General features: G+C 45.5%; 1 non-coding gene across 1 annotated transcript; it reads left to right on the top strand.

The window, feature by feature from the left end:
- The first annotated feature begins 4,723 nt into the window (after positions 1–4,723).
- Positions 4,724–4,887, top strand: LOC119801531. The gene has a single exon (XR_005283221.1). It is a non-coding gene; the product is annotated as a U1 spliceosomal RNA (small nuclear RNA).
- The last annotated feature ends 14,040 nt before the right edge of the window (positions 4,888–18,927 follow it).

Genomic DNA, 18,927 nt, shown 5'->3' with positions numbered 1-18,927 from the left:
CGATCTACTCATGAACATTGGTGAAAAAAATCTCAATAAAATACTGGCAAACTGAATCCAAGAACGCATCAAAAAATTATCCATTATGATCATGTAGGCTTCATCCCAGAGATGCAGGGCTGGCTCAACATATGAAAATCTATCAATGTAATCCATCATATAAATAAACTGAAAGAAAAACCATATGATCATTTCATTAGATGCTGAAAAAGCATTTGACAAAATTCAACACCCCTTTATGATAAAGGTCTTGAAGAGATTAGGGATATAAGGATCATATAATAATAATAAATATAATATAAACAATATTCAGCAAGATGACAGCTAACATTAAATTAATGGAGAGAAACTCAAAGCGATTTCACTTAAATCAGGAACAAGACTAGGCTGTCTCCATATCTCCATATCTCTTCAACATAGTGCTTGAAGTTCTAGCAATAGCAATAAGCTACATAAGGAGATCAAGGGGATTCAAATTGGAAAAGAAGAAGTCAAACTTTCATTATTTGCAGGTGATATGATAGTATACATAAGTGACCCCAAAAACTCTACCAGAGAACTCCTACAGCTCATAAATACCTTCAGTGATATGGCAGGATATAAGATCAACTCAAAAAAATCAGTAGTCCTCCTATACACAAAGGATAAAGAAGCAGAGAAGGAAATCAGAGAAGTATCAACTTTCACGATAGCCACAAATAGCATAAAGTATCTTGGGGTAATGCTAAACAAAAAAATGAAAGATCTATTTGACAGGAACTTTAAGTCTTTGAAGAAAGAAATAGAAGAGAATACCAGAAAATGGAAAGATCTCCCATGCTCTTGGATTGGTAGGATCAAATAGTAAAAATGGCTATTCTACTAAGGCAATATATAGATTCAATGCAATCCCCATCAAAATCCCTACAAAATTCTTCACAGACCTTGAAGGAACAATAATCAACTTTATATGGAAAAAAAAACCAAGATAGCCAAAACAATCCTATACAATGAAGTATCATCCAGAGACATTGCCACCCCTGACATCAAACTCTGTTATAGAGCAACAGTAATGAAAGCAGCTTGCTATTGGCATAACAAAAATAGATACGTTAACCAATAGAATCAAATTGAAGACCCAATTATCAATCCACAAACCTATGAACATCTGATTTTTTTTATAAAGAAGCTAAAATTATACAATGGAAGAAAAAAAGCATCTTTAACAAATGGTGCTGGCATAACTGGATGTCAACCTGTAGAAGAATGAAAATAGATCCATATCTATCACCATGCACAAAACTCAAGTCCAAATGGATTAAAGGCCTCAATATAAATCTGACCACACTGAACCTGATAGAAGAGAAAATGGGAAGTAACCTTCAATACATGGGCACAGGAGACCTCTTCCTAAGTATAACCCCAGTAGCAAGTCAATAAGAGCAACAATGAATAAATGGGACCTCCTAAAACTGAGAAGTTTCTGTAAAACAAAAGACACTGTCATTAAGACAAAAAGGCAAACTACCAAATGGGAGAAGATCTTCACCAACCCCACATCAGACAAAGGTCTGATCTCCAAAATATATAAAGAACTCAAGAAACTAGACATTAAAATTCTAAATAACCCAGTTACTGAACTGAACAGAGAATTCTCAACAGAAGAAGTCCAAATGGCCAAAAGATTCTTAAGGACATGTTCAACTTCCTTAGCTATCAGGGAAATGCAAATCAAAACAACTTACACCTGTCAGAATGGCTAAAATAAAAAAACACCAATGATAGCCTATGCTGGAGAGGATGTGGAGTAAGGGGAACACTCATCCATTTCTGATGGGAATGCAAACTTGTGCAACCACTTTGGAAATCAGTGTGGCAGATTCTCAGAAAGTTGGGAGTCAACCTACCTCAGGATCCAGTAATACCACTCTTGGGAATATACCCAAGAGATGCCCAATCCTACTACAAAAGCATTTGTTTAAGTATGTTTATAGCAGCATTATTTGTAATAGTCAGAACCTGGAAACAACCTAGATGTCCCTCAATGGAAGAATGGATTCAGAAAGTATGGTACATCTACATATTAGAGTACTACTAAGTGGGAAAAAAAACAATGACATCTTGAATTTTGCATGCAAATGGATAGAAATAGAAAACACTATCCTGAGAATACCCAGAACCAAAAATATGAATATGGTATGTACTCACTCATTAGTGGATTCTAGCCATAAACAAAGGACATTGAGCCTAATGAGCCTATAGTTCACGATCCTAGAGAAGCTAAGTAATAAGGTGAACCCAAAGAAAAACATATATATGGAAATTAAAAGCAGACAAGATCGCCAGACAAAAGTTGGGAGCATGGGGATAGGGTGGGGGGAAGGGGAGAGCAGAGAGGTAGAGAGAGAAGAGAGAAGGGGAGGATTGGGGAGAACTTGGGGGAGGGGGATGGTTGGGACATAGGAAGGATGGATATGGGAGCAGGGAAAGAGATATCTTAATTGAAAGAGCCATTCTGGGGTTGGCAAGAGGCTTGGCTCTGGAGGGGTTTCCAGGAGTCCACAGGGATGACCCCAGCTAGGAACCTGGGCAGTGGAGAAGAGGGTGCCTGAACTGGCCTTGTTTAATAGGCAGACTGATGATTATCTTAATATCATCATAGAACCTTCATCCAGAGACGAATGGAGATAGATAGAGACAGAGACCCACATTGGAGCACTGGTCTGAGCTCCCAAGGTCCAGTTGAAGAGCAGAAAGAGGGAGAATATGAGCAAGGAAGTCAGGACCACGAGGGGTTGGCCTTCCCACTGAGACAGTGTGCTAATGGTAGCAAATCCAGCTGGACTGGGACTGAATGAGCATGGGTTCAAACTGGACCCCCTAATGTGACTGACAAACGGTCAGAATGAGAAGCCAATGACAATGGCACTGGAATTTGCCTCTACTGCATGTACTGGCTTTTTGGGATCCTATTCTATTTGGATGCACACTTCCTAAGCCTGGAGGGAGGGAGAAGGGCCTTGGACTTCCCAAAGGGCAGGGCACCTTGCCCTCTCTTAGAACTGGAGGGGGAGAGGGGAAAGGAGTGAAAATTTTGACTGGTATTATTTATAAAGTAATTAAAAAAAAGAAAGTTGTTGGTTGGGATGAAGGAGGGGTGGATATGGCAGGGAAGTATATATCTTAATTATGGGAGCCATTTTAAGGTTGACAAGAGACTTGACTCTAGAGGGGTTCCCAGGTGTTCAAGGAGATGTCCCCAGCTTGTTCCTTGGGCAGCAGAGGAAAGAATACCTGAACTGGCCTTGTCCTATAGCCACACTGATGATTATCTTGCATATCACCATAGAACCTTCATCTGGTGATGGATGGAGATAGAGACAGAGACCCACACTGAAGCACTGGACTGAGCTCCCAAGGTCCTAATGAGGAGCAGAAGGAGGGAGAACATGAGCAAGGAAGTCAGGACCACCAGGGGTGCGTTCACCCACTGAGACGGTGGGATAGAGCTAATGGGAAATCACCAAGGCCAGTTGGAATGGGACTGATGGAGCATGTGATCAAACCGGACTCTTTGAATGTGGCTGACGGTGGAGGCTGACTGAGAAGCCAAGGACAATGGTGCTGGGCTTTGATTTTACTGCATGGACAGGCTCTGTGGGAGCCTTGTCAGTTTGGATGCTCACCTTCCTGGACCTGGGGGGAGTTGGGAAGACCTTGGACTTCCCATAGTGTAGGGAACCCTGACTGCTCTTTGGCCTGGAAAGGGAGGGAGTAGGAGTGTGGGTGGAGGGGAGGGGAGGGGAGGGAAGTGAGAGGAGGGGAGGAGATGGAAATTTTTTATTAAAAATATTATAAAAAATTAAAAAGTAAAATTATAGAAAAAGAAAGTTGTTACCAGGAAATAATGAAAACAAAAAGAAAATAGGTATTGGTTTTTAGAAATTATACCTTAGGAAATTAGATACTGTGTTAATGAGAAAACTCTGAAAGATTTGAAATTTGGAATTTTTTGCCTGAAAGCCAGAGTACTTTTTGGCAACTGTCAAAAACTAGGTTGGTACTCCACTCCAGCCTTTTTTCTTCCGTGGTTCCTGTGCTTAACATGCACGGGATCCTGACTCGGGAACAGCACATCCCTTCTCAAAGCATGTTAAATTCAATTCAGTATCCAGTAAATGAATTACCGCAATTGATACAGTTTTTAGAAAGCAATTCTTCTTCTTCTTCCTTTTCTTTTTTTTTTTTTTTTTTTTTTTTTTTTTGGCTGGTTCACTTGCTGCCCCACTTCTCTGACTTCCTGTTGATGGAAGATAGAGATCTGTCTCTACACACGGAAACCAGGGACAAAGCTGTTAGGCCAAGGCGGTGAGCAGCCATCGACTTGTTTGGAAATTGGGGCTAATTCAAGATGATTCTTCTCTGATCCTGCAACACTCCATCCAGCTCTCCTCAAGCAAGAAAGTTCACCAAGCAATCGGGGAGAAGAGAATGCCTCTGGGTGCTGGTTGGAGGCGTGGTCTATGCAGATGAGGGTCGTACAGAAACTGTCGAGTCCACACCATCTGAGGAAACACTATGGATTTCCAGAGCCACGTGGAAGGGTGCGCTGGTCTGCGGGGTGCAGCGAGTCTAAGGAATGGGGTGCGCGTCCAATAAGGTCCTGGAGTATGCCTGGCAAAGTGACCCTGTGTTCAGAGTGCAGAGCTGATGGGGCTGAGTCTGGGCTGCAGGACAGCAAAGCATACTTACCTGGCAGGGGAGATACCATTGTCATACAGGTGGATTTCCTAGGGTGAGGTTCATCCATTGCACTTGGGGTGTGTTGATTCCTGTGATTTCCCCAAATGTGGGAACCTCTATTGCATAATTTTTATTAGTGGGGGACTATGTTTGTGCTCTCCCCTGGTTTCCTGTTTAAAAGGTAGAAAATTTGTTCCTACTGCTTTGTTCTTTCTTCTTTGCTTCTCTCTCTCTTTTAACTTCTTTATCTCTGTCAGTCTTGCCAGGAAAACTTAAGTCCTCGGCCTCATAAATAATATGTTTAGTCCCTGGATTAATGAGAACATTTCTTCAATTCTGCAGTTTTTGTCTTAAAGTCCAGGAGCACTTGTAGGAAACTATGTCTCAAATTTTCGTTTGATAACCAGACTTTCCTTAATTTGTTTCTGCACTTAACATGCAGCTAATTTTTTTCTACGCCTAACCCGACCTCTGGAACAGCTCATCCTTAGCTGAAAGACAGAAACCACTGCTAGGAAGCAATTTTTCTGGTTAATTAAAAACAAAATAAAACACCCCTCATGATTTTATTGTCTTCCTAACATAAATTGCCTTCTAACTGCATCAGCTCAGTTCAAACGCACCGTTCTCTCTGATGTGTCCTTGGTCTCTGCTGGTCTCCGTGGTGCATAGTCCCCAATCCCACCCCCAGACCACCCTCGCCCCCGTCGGTCCCTCTCCTCTCCGGGTCAAGTTCTTCCATCTCCATCGGGTCCGGACTCCCTGAGCACTAGCACCGCACTCGCCGCCTTTCTCACACGCGTCGCCCCCAACCCCCAGGCTCCAGCACACACCTGGGGTGACCACCCCCTCACGCATCTGTGCTAGGGGTCTGCAAAAAACCCGACCCTAATGCTCACTTGGGCACCTTCGCAGAGTCCTGATGGGTGCCCGGAATGCGACTCTGCTAGTGTGGAGTCCCGGGAGGCCCCACCCCGGGGTGGCATGGGGGTCCAAGCCTCCCGGAGGCGCCCGCATCCCTATGTTCCAGTTTTTTAGGTTAGGGAGGGTATTCTGACCACCATTGAAAGAGAAAAGCAGACATCAACCAACCCAGTCATAAAACCCTTGACCTACAAAATGTCCTACCTACAAAATATAAAGGACAATGATGGCACAAATCTTTGGGAATAGCAAACCAGTATCTGAATTGACTTAAGGCCCACTCTACAAATAGGGACTCACACCAAACACTTGCTTGAGTAACTAAGAATCAGAGTAGATAAATAGATAGATAGATAGATAGATAGATAGATAGATAGATAGATAGATAGATAGAAAGATAGATAGAAAGAAAGATAGATAGATAGATAGATAGATAGATAGATAGATAGATAGATAGATAGATAGATAGATGATAGATAGATGACAGATAGATAGATAGATGATAGATAGATAGATAGATAGATAGATAGATAGATAGATAGATAGGTAGGTAGATGATAGATAGATAGACAGACAGATAGCCCAGTAGTAGATAACCCAGAGATCAAGGGTAAAACCTTTTTTAATAAAAGAAACAAACAGTAGTGTGTGGTTTTCCCTTAGGTCTCTGGACTATCTACTATTGTCTATCTGTATCTATTCAGACATTGAACCTCAGTCTTCAGTGTGAATGGAAACACGTTTACCATTTTTCCCAGCACAATATGAAAACACACACACATCACATAGGATATATGTGGGCCTCATGGTAGTTTGGTGCCTGTGGAGATCAGAAAAGGGAGGAGATTTCCCAGGATCTGGAGTTAAATAAGTGTGAGCCCCCATATAGGTGATAGGAATCGAACATGGATCCTCTGCAAAAGCAGTCAGTGCTCTTAACCAAAACCCTATCTCTTTAGCTGTTTAATATGAAGGCTCTTTTCCCTCTGTGTAGCCCTGGCTGTCCTGTAACTGCAGACCAGGCTGGCCTGGAATTTAACGATCTGCCTGCCTCTGTCTCCTGAGTGCTAGGATGAAAGATGTACATCCCCAGGACTCTGATGAATATAAATGTTTTTATGGTAGTGAAGGGCACTTCTAAAAATAGCTGATAGTTTAATTGTGTATTTATCACAATTGAAATAACTGTGTGTGGGACAGGGTCTTGCTATGTAGCCCAGGTATCAATTTTCTGTCCCTGCACCCATCACATTTTGACTGCTGGGCTGACCTGCCCGCACCCCCACAATCAGACTCATTTTCAAGGACCACCTGGAGTGTATGGTGAAGCAAACATCACACAAGACAGACTTGACACTCATGGGGGCTGTGAGAACCCCATTTCTTCTGCAGGGTCTGAACACAAACTGAAAGGTAAAGTTTCAACTCAGGATCCCCAAGACCAAGTTCATAGCACACAAGAGACTTATTTGCCCGAGATGAACAGAGGGCAGGAGTAAGAACGAGATATAGGAAATAGGGGATGAGGGAGAAGGGACGGGAACAAGGGAAGCAGACAGGAATATTTTTCTGGAGGCACAAAGAACTGATTCTTGATACAGACGAGACAGACATGGCAATTACGGAAATGGTGATTTATGAAGCTAAAATGGAAATCCCTATGTTAGGATGAAGTCTTTAATTTTAATTGGCGAGGTTGATTTGATGAGCCAACAGGGGCTTTGGATGACTGGACTTCAATAATTCATTGCTGGACCTTGGTGGGTAGTCAGGCTCAGAAGGGGGAAAAGGCCACATAAGGGAATAGACCTCTTCGGGTTTTCTCCAGCAATGGGAATGGAAACCAAGACCTCACACACACTGGACAAACACTCTACCTCTGAGCTATGGCCCCAGGACTGACCCTGCACTAGTGAGGCTGAGGCAGGGGGTTAGAAGTTCAGAGCAGCAGGGCTACTCATCAAGACCATGTCTCAAATGAAGACATAATAAAGAACACACAAATTCAGAGGAAGGCAGAGAAGGAGACTGGTGGGATGTGACCTGAAACTCAGGCCATCCACGTACCAGATCCTGGAAGAGGCAGGAAGGAGCCTCTACTTGGACACTCTGAAGAAGGGAGTCTCCAGGATTTGGGACTTTCGGTTTCCAGAACCAGAAAATTCCATCCTTGCTGCTTTAAGCCATGTGGATTGTAGCCACTTACGACAACCCAACACCCACTTCTAGGTGCCCAGGAAGGTACACGGTGTGCTCTACATGCAGTGGTTCTGGGATACTACCAACAAGTCCTGAGGGTCACTGTGGCCTTCTGTCTCTCCCAGCCTGAACATGGTGAGAAGGTCCCCGTGGAGCCTCCCCTAACTCTACAACAACGGCTCAGATAATTTCGTTCTTCCTTCCTGAGACCACTCTCGCCATTTGGGGGATAAGGTACCCTGGAGACAGCAGCCCTCCAAGACTGTGCTGGGCCACACTAATTACCAACTGCCACAAATTCCGTCACCCATCTCTTCATCTCTCAAGGCAGATCTCCCTGCCTGTGGTCACCTGTTGGTGTCCTGATAAGACAGTTCTCTCTCTCTCTCTCTCTCTCTCTCTCTCTCTCTCTCTCTCTCTCTCTCTCTCTCTCTCTCTCTCTCTTTGTATGTCTCTCTCCAAACAGTTCTCATGTAGCCTAGGTTGACCTACAACTCACCATGCATCTAAGGCTAACTTTTAATCTCTGATCTCCCTTACTTCCTAGATGTCAAGGCATGTATACATGGTACTGAAATGGCACTTGGGGTTTAATGTACCCGAGGGAAGCCCTGAACCAACTGAGCTGCCATTCTGGTCTGCCTGTCTTCTTTGAATCAGAGTTTCTGTAGTCCAGGTTGGTCTGGAACTCCTGATCTTCCTATGCTGTTAGCCCCAACACTGGAATGACAGGCTTGTGTCTCACACATCTTCCTTTCCAATCAATGAACATCTCTCCAGCATCCCCAGGGTCTGGTATTGGGTCACTATCATGAGAACGTGGCCACGAGGGAGGTGAATGACACTAACCACCTGGGGGGGCATGCAAAGGCACATTCCCACAGCCACACAGTCATTAAGCAGCCTGGACAGGACTGATTTGCTCAGCGCCATTTTTGGCTGCAAGTTCTCACATGGAACACTACTGGCATGGATGAAGCCGGGCCCTCAGCTTTGCTCTGGGTCCTGCAGGGTCAGGAAAACCATCTGCCACAGTAAAGAAGGACTTGTCAGAAATATCTGAGGACTGGAGAGACCCACAAATCCATATGTCATGATGTGTGTTTCAGGTGTAGAGGAGGGGAGGCATGGAAGCCACAAGAACCAGACACAGCTGGAAGGAGGCAGGAATATGAGGAACATTGTAGATTGACCAATGTGAGGGGAATGTGGGGCACAGGTAAGCTGGGGCTAGTTTGGTAACAGTGCATCCAGTGTAGACAGAAGAGGAGGCAAAGAGACAGGGTCAGATCCTGAGACTCCACAAAGTGGGAAGGAGCTGGACTGCCACTTGTATCACATGGAGACACTGTGGGGATTGATGGAGGGTCTGGAAGGAACAAAGTCCCATGCAGTGGTACCTGCAGGTGCCAACGCTGCTTACAGTGGCAGAGGTCAGACCTATGACAAGCAGGTAGACTCCGGCTGCAGATGGGAGGTATGGCACAGGCCCTGTGAATGCCCAGGTTAGGGGACATATTCTGTGGCCCATGGGCTGCAAAATAAACTCAAAGGACAGTAGGGAGCAGTCAGGTTCCATTCTCAGAACAGATATATCTGTGGACCTTTCTAGAATTTCCGCAGGCCACTTGTCACTAGGCCCCAGGAGGCATCAATGTTTTGCCTGCTGCTTTTTAAACTGATGAGACAACTGAGTCTTATGGTAGTCCTTGGGCCGCAGGGAGGGCAGGAAATCACCCAACATCTCAAAAATCAAACAAACCCAACCAAGCAAACAGTGTCTCCCTAAGGAGTCCAGACTGGGCTTAGGCTCCTGCCTGAGCGTGAATGAGGCTCCCAATCTACTTTGAAAGGCAGTTGATTTACAGACTAGGAAGACAGATCAGATTAAGGACCTGTGGTGGGAGCCATCCAAGGACACAGGGATGGTGGGATTGTCAGTGACATAGTATCATGCTCTACATCTGTTTCAGCAGCCAAACAGTGCAGTCTGAGTCAGCTCTATTGTCTGGAGACCCTGCCAGAGATATCACACCATGGGAAACTCTATCTCACAGTTTCCTTTAGAGATCTAGACTTCAGGATTGGACTGAATTAGCCACTCAAAAAACACTGGTTCCTGTATTTCTAAAGTCAAGACTACCCCGTAGGAAACACATGGGATCACAAGCATTTTAGATATTTGATATCTTTCTAGATACTTGAATATCTAAAAATAGAAAACAAAGGAGCTGGGCATAGTAGTGCATGCCTGTGATCTCAGCACGTGAGAAACTGAAGCAAGGGCATTGAGGATGACTGCTCTCCAAATTCTGTGTCTCAAAAATACTAGTGTTGAACTGTGCCACTATTCTCATGGCTTCTGAGGCCAGACTTGAGGGCTCGGGAGCCCAGCTGTACCCTATGCGGCTGTAAATAGGCCTGAGGAGGCTGTTCCCTGGGTCACCTGAAGCATGTGAAAGGAGGGAGAAGAAACCAGCTGACCAGTGAGACACTCCGCTCTAGAGTGCAGAAAATGGTACAGCTGGGATTCACAGAGAGGAAGTCTCAAGCTTGAACTTTGAGTCAGCTATGCAAAGTCTAATGTCTCAATTCATTTCTGAACACAATCCAAGTGCCAAGGGTGGGCTGAGATGAACATTGTGGAGGGCAGGTGCTGTCCCCTGTCAGGTGAATCTCAGGACATTGGCAAGACCATGGTGCCTCTTCTAGTATGGGACATCAGTGAGATGAGGGACAGACACATGGAGAAGTGTTTTCTGTGCACTTTTTGCTAGGTGGTTAACTATATCTCCTGGGCTGTGTATCTGCTCATGGAAGTGTGATATCTCACAATTAGTGGGTGAAAAGTTCAAACCATCGGAAGTTTCAAGGATACAGATGACTCCAGGCCTCCTTGTAATCACTGGTATCTTTAGGCAATGCTTCATGCTTTTCTATCTTAAACACTGCCCCGGCTCTGGATTCATGTGCCAGCATATTCTCTCATTCTCTTCCCCTCTTTATCTATATCACCTCTCTCTTTTCATTTCTTTTTTTTTTTGGTTTTTTTTTTTTTTTGAGACAGGGTTTCTCTGAAGCTTTTTTTAGAGCCTGTCCTGGAACTAGCTCTTGTAGACCAGGCTGGCCTCTAACTCACAGAGATCCGCCTGCCTCTGCCTCCCGAGTGCTGGGATTAAAGGCGTGCGCCACCACCGCCCGGCTCTATTCATTTCTTTACCCCCATCACTGCCCTATATGTTCTTTTTTTCATTTTTTTTATTAAAAATTTCCATCTCCTCCCCTCCTCCTCCTCCCCCTTCCCTCCCCTCCCTTCCACCCATACCCCCACTCCACCCCTCTCCAAGACAAAGAGCCATCAGGGTTCCCTTCACTATGTTAAGTCCAAGGTCCTCCCAGCTCCCCCTAAGTCCAGGAAGGTGAGCAACCAAACTGACAAGGCTCACAGTGAGCCCGTCCATGCTGTAGAGTTCATGCTCATTGCCGTTGTCCTTGGTTTCTCAGTCCTCCTCCACCGTCAGCCACATTCAGAGAGTCCGGTTTGGTCCCCTGTTCCATCAGTCCCATTCCAACTGAACTTGGTGGTCTCCCGTTAGATCTGTCCCACCGTCTCAATGGGTAAACGCACTCCTCATGGTCCTGACTTCCTTGCTCATGATCTCCCTCCTTTTGCTCCTCATCAGGACCTTGGGAGCTCAGTCTGGTGATCCTATGTGGGGCTCTGTCATTTTCTCCATCCAATGCCAGGTGAAGGTTCTATGATGATATGCAAGATATTCATGAGTATGGCAATAGGATCTGGACATTTCTGGCACCCTCTCCTCAGCTGCCCAAGGACCTAACTGGGGGTGTCTTCCTGGACTATATGTTCTTAAAGAATTTTTATAACAGTTTTGGCACATGCTTTGCTCCTAAATTCCAGTGTGTTCTCAACTTCTTGGTTTCTATAAGACTCTATTTAGAAATAATGTTGATAATCACATTTATTTGATTAGAGCTTCACCATCTGAAATAACACAGATCACTCGACAGACTCATGAGCCCTAAGTTGCAAGGATCCTGTTTTGGTGGAGAACATGCTGAGATCCGGAGAACATGCATTCCAGGCTGACCACGGACTGGCTTCTCTTTACAGGGACTGTCAGATACGTAGAAAGGTGGTGATGGCTATAGAACAGCTGTATGGTGCAACAGCTCTGACTCTCCCCTTGCCTGCCCTTCCCATGCTCTTCATATGTATCTTGCATGGAAGCTAGCAGCGCCACCTATGGAAGACTATGAGAATTGTAATAGGTGGATCCAGAAAAGGAATTTGGCTTTTGTTTGCTGGTTGACACAGAATAGCAGTGATCTATATCATGTTCTGCAACAGAATTGTGTGATTGTGTGCCAGTTTTTCTACCTCTCTCTCTCTCTCTCTCTCTCTCTCTCTCTCTCTCTCTCTCTCTCTCTCTCTCTCTCTCTCTCTCTGCGTGTGTGTGTGTGTGTGTGTGTGTGTCCATCACTAACGACTCCTCTAGATGGTGCACACTGACCTCTGGTCGACACTACTCTTTCCTTAGTCTATTGATTCAAGGTTGGGGCTATCCTACTCTTTATACGACTGTTTGCTTTCAGTATCTGAAGGCTCACCTGGGCTCAGTGACTCAATTTGACCTGCCAAGAGCTAGTCACATCTTCAATATCAACCTTATAGCATGAGTGAGCTCTACTGGCACTCTGGGTGAAATTTTCATAACTTCCTTTGTGTCTTCTCTTGGTTTTGAACCCTTGAATCTCTAAAAGTCTGAGGATCTGCACCAGATGCTTGTTCACTTCATAGATCTCATCTGTTCTACTGCCTTTATCCTGACCTCATTTCTAAGCATCCTCTGTTTCTCACGTTACTTGTGTGTGAATCTTAAGGAGGGAAAAGCCATCCCTGGGCAGTGGTTGGGAAGTGAGCTTTCAACTTGTCACATAACTCGTGACAAACAGAGGGCTACATTTCTTGCTTTAGAAAGACCATGTGCCTAAAGGCTTCCCCGGTGGCCCCAGAAGGCTCTTGGAAATGGCACCTTAGTTTAAGGTCCCTTTTGGGTGAAGTAGTTAGCAGGGGTTAATAGCTATATCATATGATCAGCAGTCCCCCACCTGGACATTCTACTGTATCCTAGAGAGCCTGGAATTCTGTGATGTCACCAGTGTTGTGGCAACGCCAACTGCCCTTGAGGCATTCGTTCAGTGCCTGTGTGGTTCACCCACAGCCATGCTGACACGACTGAACAGGCTGCTTGGGAGACAGGATGGAGAGCGCAGGGAGGCCAGAGAGAGGCACAGGGAAGATGGCCTTCAGTCTCCGAGTCACACATCAAGAAATAAATGGTTCTGGGGAAAGCGCAGTGAGTCCTGGGCAAGGGACAGAGATTCCTGAAGGAGAAAGGCTTCAGTTGATCCTTTCAGGAGTGGGACTCAGGATGTGGGAGTTTCTGGGAAGCGATGGTCCACTTCTGCTTTTCTAAGTTACTAAAGAGCAGACCCAGAGTCGAGGATTTCTGATGGCATGTTTGACAGAGAGCCGGGGATGGGCAAGGCTTCAACTGCTGTCCAGAGGGCCCTCTGCTTTCCCTCGGCCTCTGTGTCGGAAGAACAGAGGGACCACAGTGGTTCCAGTTCCAGCCCTGCCCTTCACCATCACAGGATTTCTTTGCTTGTGTGTCACTAAAAACAGGGAGAGTAACATCCCTCAGACAAGCTCCCAAATAAATTACACACAGAGGCTGCTTCTTTTTTATGAATGCCTGGCCTTAGCTCGGCGTGTTTCTTGTCAGCTCTTCTTGACTTAAATTTTCCCAACTACCTTTTGCCTCTGGGCTTTTATCTTTCTCTTCTCTAAATCTTACTTTTACTCTTACTCCATGGCTGCTGAGTGAGTTGGTGTCCGGCATCTTGAGTCCTCTACTCTTGTTCTTAAGCTCCCCCTTATTCTCTTCTCAGAGTTTACCTTCTATTTTACCTCTCTGCCTGCTAGTCCCACCTATGCCTGCTCCTGTCTCACTATTGGCTGTCCATTACTTTATTAGAACCATCAAGTGTTATAGACAAGCACAGTAACATAGATTCACAGAGTTAAACAAATGCAGCATAAACAAAGTCCCACACCTGAAAATAATATTTCCCAACACTGATGGACATATCTAGCAACGGTGATTGGGCATGGAGACATGCCTTATAGGTCTCAACTTGAGGATAGTTGTTCTTTTCTTTGGGGTCTTCAGTGGGTTCTATGCATTCCCTCTTCCTCAGGCCTCTTCTTGGCACTCAACATGATCTCTCATGGCCCTGTACCATCTCACTGTACAAATTCACTGATGTTTATCTACCTACAGGGAGTACTGGAAAGACATGGACCTCAGCCTCCTTCGCTGAGCAGAAGCAGCAGATGAACAAGGTCGATGAACTGACCCTTCAGCTTCAGATGATGACCAATGAAAGGAATGAACTTCATGCAGTCCTGGCCAGTTATACCAACAACGATGTGAACAACAGGTAGTCATTATGTCCAGTTCTCTGGTGACTGTCTTGACCCTCCTGTGTCCACCCCAGCATTCCTCATGTCACTTGAGGCTGCACCTCCAAGGTGTCCCCCTGCCCAAGCTACTTTTCCCAAGTGCATCTGAGAGGCAGAGCTGAAGTCTGGGTAGGAGTGAGATGGGGAGGCAGGCTGTTCTGCTTCCTCCCAATGAAAAGCAGAGCCTGTGGTTTGAGTCACATTCTGTGGATGGGGCAGCATTGTGTGAACTCACAACACACATTTCTAAGAGGCCTTGACAGGTGTGGGCTTGCGGGAGATTCTGGGTGCTGAGTTCATGGGGAGGCTTTGTATAGGACTGGGGGATTTCCTGCTGGTTGCTCTGGGAGCAGGGCCTGGTCCCACTTGGTTTATCTCAATGTGTGACCGGAAGGCCTGGAGCTCATCCCGCACCTATCTGCCCTTGTTCCTTGTACTCTGAAATAATGCCATCAACATGCATGTCTCTGGCATCCTACTTGTGTATGGGTTTATGTTGTGTAGGGCTAACAGGCCCAAATATTGCCAATATGGCAGTGGCAAGTTTTGCCCTTTTCTTTTCCCTCTTCATTGGTAAAACATTAAATTGCTTTTCTAAAATTTGTCCCCAAGGTTCATAACCTTATTTGATCACTGACTCATTCATGAAACCAAACACCAAAGTTCAGCAATTGAAATTCATTATTTGGCTATTCTGGCTTAGCTGTCCAATCAGGTCCAAATGACTGATCCTAGCACAGACATCCCCTTATCTCCTTAAAAACCCCACTGCTGAAACAAACACCCATTGCTTGATCTCAGCCATTGCCTGATACAGAAGACCCCCACCCCCATTTCATGATTGCTCTTCTGAGTCAATAAATCTCCTTTTTGCTGTTGTGTCCGAGTGCGTTCCGTACTGTCTCTGAGAGGTTCCCTTATAGTAGTGTGTGTTCGTGTGTGTGTCATCCACATCCTGTGAGTCAGAGATTGGTAGCAGGGCTGAGGAACTGTCTGTCTCAGAGTCTCAGGTGATATAAGTGTTGAGGCCCCAGAGTCCCACTTTGAGCATCCCTGCCCTCATTCTTTGTGCTCGCCTTGGTGACTGAATGGAATTCCCTGGGGAGTTTATAAAGTCATTGTACTGTACGGTCTCCTCCATGGAAATCCTGATTATGAGGTCTGAGCATCCTTGTGATAATAGTAACACAGAATAAACATTTTTTTTTTTCTGAAGACACGAGACATGTCATCCGAGTTTTCCGGTAGGCCAAGACCCATAGCACAGACTCCTGAGACATCTTAAAAAGACCTAGTATGTTCCTCTAGGCCTACTGAGGAAGCTCATGTGGCCCCGTCGGTCTCCTTCTTGATGCTCTGCCTTTCTGGCCCTGGGGCAGCTTAGCAAGTCTAATAAACATCAACAGGTCCTAATAGCAAGGATTCAGAATGTGACACCAGGGGACTAGAATAAATCAAGACACATCCTTAATTCATGTGTTCATGGGGTGCTGACGACTGTGTTCATGGGGTTCTTTATTCCTGGACCCATGCTCTACCACAGGCTGAATTCTGAGCTTGAGGAGCTGAAAATGGATCATCAGAAGGAGATGTCAGAGCTCGAGAAATTCCCCAAGGAAATTAGTGAGGCCTCTTCCAAGTGCAAGGAGCTGACTAAGACCAACTCCTACAGGTGAGTGTCTGATTGGATGGGATCCCGCACTTTGGAAGGACGGCTGCTGCACTTATTTTTCTTTGAACCAAAATGAGGGCTGTGCTTCTAGCTTGTTTCCCTTGTACTTGTTTTCCCAGACTGATTTCCTCCAAGTGCAAGGAGTCTGAGAACCCCTCCAAACATTGTCCTGTCACTTCCAGAGATTTTGGATAAAAAAACATGGTTTGCACTATGAATGGTCTCTGGGACTATGACAGGGGCTTACAGAGCCTGTTGCTATGGGACACAGATGTGCAATGTTTTTCTCTTGAGTCCTCTGTCCTCCCTCAGACCATGTTTGCTCTATACCTGACGATGTTCTCCCAATACCATGACCAGTGTAGGGCCAGTGTCTGTTGGGGGTGCAGAATCCTGTTCTCAGAGGTACATCATTTAGGTGATACCGGCATGGCTAATGTGGGCTCCAGTCTGGGGCTGTCTGAGGACATGGGACCTTGCAGGGAAGGTGGTATTAGTAGGTACGAGTGGCAGATGGAGGTGGACTGGAGCTCATCATTTTTTGTCATGGTTAAGCACCCTCCACAGCTGGCTTCTGAGGGAAAGAACACAGATGAAGGAAAAAGTGGGCATGTTGAGAGAGGACAACAGAAAGCTGCAGCAGAAGCAGATTTTCCTGCAAGAATCCTGTGAGGAGGCAAAGAGGCTCTGTGAGGAGGCCCTTGAGAAGATCTATGTCCTCCTGACAAATCAGCAGCTGGTAAGCTGAGGCATCAGGAGCAAGCTGCCCACCTATCTAACCGCACACACACATATGTACCCCGTCATGTAACCGTCCACTCAGTTACCCAGATGATCACCTCCATTCCGTCTAAGAGTTCATTTCTGGGATCGTTCACAAGTCTTTCTTGGGAGCAACCTCTTGGAAGACACAACCTGACAGGCAAACAAACCATCCTGCTCTGGTACAAGGTGCAGTCTTTGAGGGAGATGGGTTAATCACATATCACACACCTACATGTCAGTATGGTAGGAAGGGTTCTATGCTGGGAGCCACATAGGGAGAATCACAGAGCTTTGAGTGAGTGAGTGAGTGAGTGAGTGAGTGAGTGAGTGAGTGAGTGAGTGAGGACAAGGCCTGGGGATCATTTGTTGCTAGAAGAGAATATTTTTGTTCTGCTTAAGCTACCAGGCCAGAGCTCATTGGATCTCCTGTCTCCTCACAGGGAGAACTTCCTTTCTTTGTCTGTCTCATCTTATGCTATCTGGTTTGTTTGGTAAGAAAGAGAAAGGACTTGGTGTTTTCTCTCAATTTTTACTACTTTAGAATTAATGACTTTTGAATAAATTCAATCCCCAGAGCTATTTTGAAAGTAAAAAGTAGACTTCTTTCCTTTCACCGAACTGAGGTAACCTCCGAGGAAATGTCTGGTTTGTCTCAATGGGTTCACAACACAGAACCTGCAGTCCGTCTCTCTGCTGACATTTTGATGCTCACTCTATCATGCGCATGGTTATATCTTAGTACAGATCCCCTCATAATTGTACAGAATGCTGCATTTCAGAACAACACTGTGTTGACCTAGAACAACACTAGGCTCCTGCTGACTGATCTGGGGCTATTTTCATATATTATGCCCTGTGTTATGGTCCAAAGTTGCTGGGTCATGACCATGGGTCAGTCTCATTCTCTGGTGCTATCACGGTCTTCTCTGGAGAAGCCTGGGTAAGGTTTCTTAGGAGACTAGAATGGGTCAGTTTAGAGCTATTGGGAGGCTTCATGTGCAGCCTCTTCCTTTGGGACTTGGTCTTGTATGGCCAAGCTCAGGTGTGCAGAGGTATTCTCTTACTGTATGATCAGTAGTCTTGAGATGAACAACTTTATTGAAAAGGGAAAGGAATCCTTTGGAGAAAACCAAGGTAATGCAGGACATGGAGGTGAGACAGAGGCTGCTGAGGCAAATCAAGGTCCCTGAGAGCAGGAAAGCCCGGGTGAGGATGTGTGTCCTTCTCTGCTCTGGGTGAAAGGTGACTGCCCACTAACGACTTTTCTGCATCCTCTTTTGTTCTCCTCATCATTGCCTGCTGCCATTTTTTTTCACCTTTGTCCAATCTTGACTCGGTTAACTTTGTCCCTGGATTGGGCCTGGATTTTCTCATCTAAGAGATGCTGACCTGCAGAGGTGCTGCCCCCAGCAGAAGTCCCACAGCCATGCTGAGATGTGAGAACAGGCTGTCTTGGTGCAGCCCACTCAGGCTCAGCATCTTCTAAAGCACTCACTGCATGTTGTGTCTGCAGCGCTCAGAAGCTGCTGTCATTCCAAGCATCTTTACACTGAGACAAAGTTTTCCTGATTTGGGGTTTTGAGAAATGAGGACCCTCAGACTTTGATAAGGTGGAAAATTATGTAGCCCTATGAGAAGCTATGTTTGATTTTTCAGAAGCTTGGATTGCAGTCCCAAGATGACCCTGTGATCCCAGAAGGAGAAGTAAGGGTCCACAGAGAATCTAGGGGACACCCGGGTTACAGAAGTATTCCTCAGAGCACTGCCAAACCAGAAAATTTTCAAATGCCCTTCATTGATGGGCAAAAATTCAATGAAGTCAAGCTCTTCCATGGAATACTGTTAAGCATGAAGTAATAGATTGTAGAATAAAGCGGCGGGGCTGTGTCCCACCACCCGGCTAGCTTTACACCCGAAATAATTACACGGAAACTGTATTCTTTTAAACACTGCCTGGCCCATAGTTTCAGCCTCTTATTGGCTAATTCTCACATCTTCCTTTAACCCATATTTAGTAATCTGGGTAGCACCATGAGGTGTGGCTTACCAGGAGAGATCTTAACCTGCGTCCATCTTGGAGAGGAGAAGCATGGAG

The sequence above is a fragment of the Arvicola amphibius genome, chromosome 14 (genome assembly GCF_903992535.2).
Source record: "Arvicola amphibius chromosome 14, mArvAmp1.2, whole genome shotgun sequence".
In the NCBI taxonomy this organism is placed as follows: domain Eukaryota; kingdom Metazoa; phylum Chordata; class Mammalia; order Rodentia; family Cricetidae; genus Arvicola; species Arvicola amphibius.
Note: the sequence above shows the minus strand (reverse complement) of the source record. Positions and strands in the feature narration are given on the sequence as shown.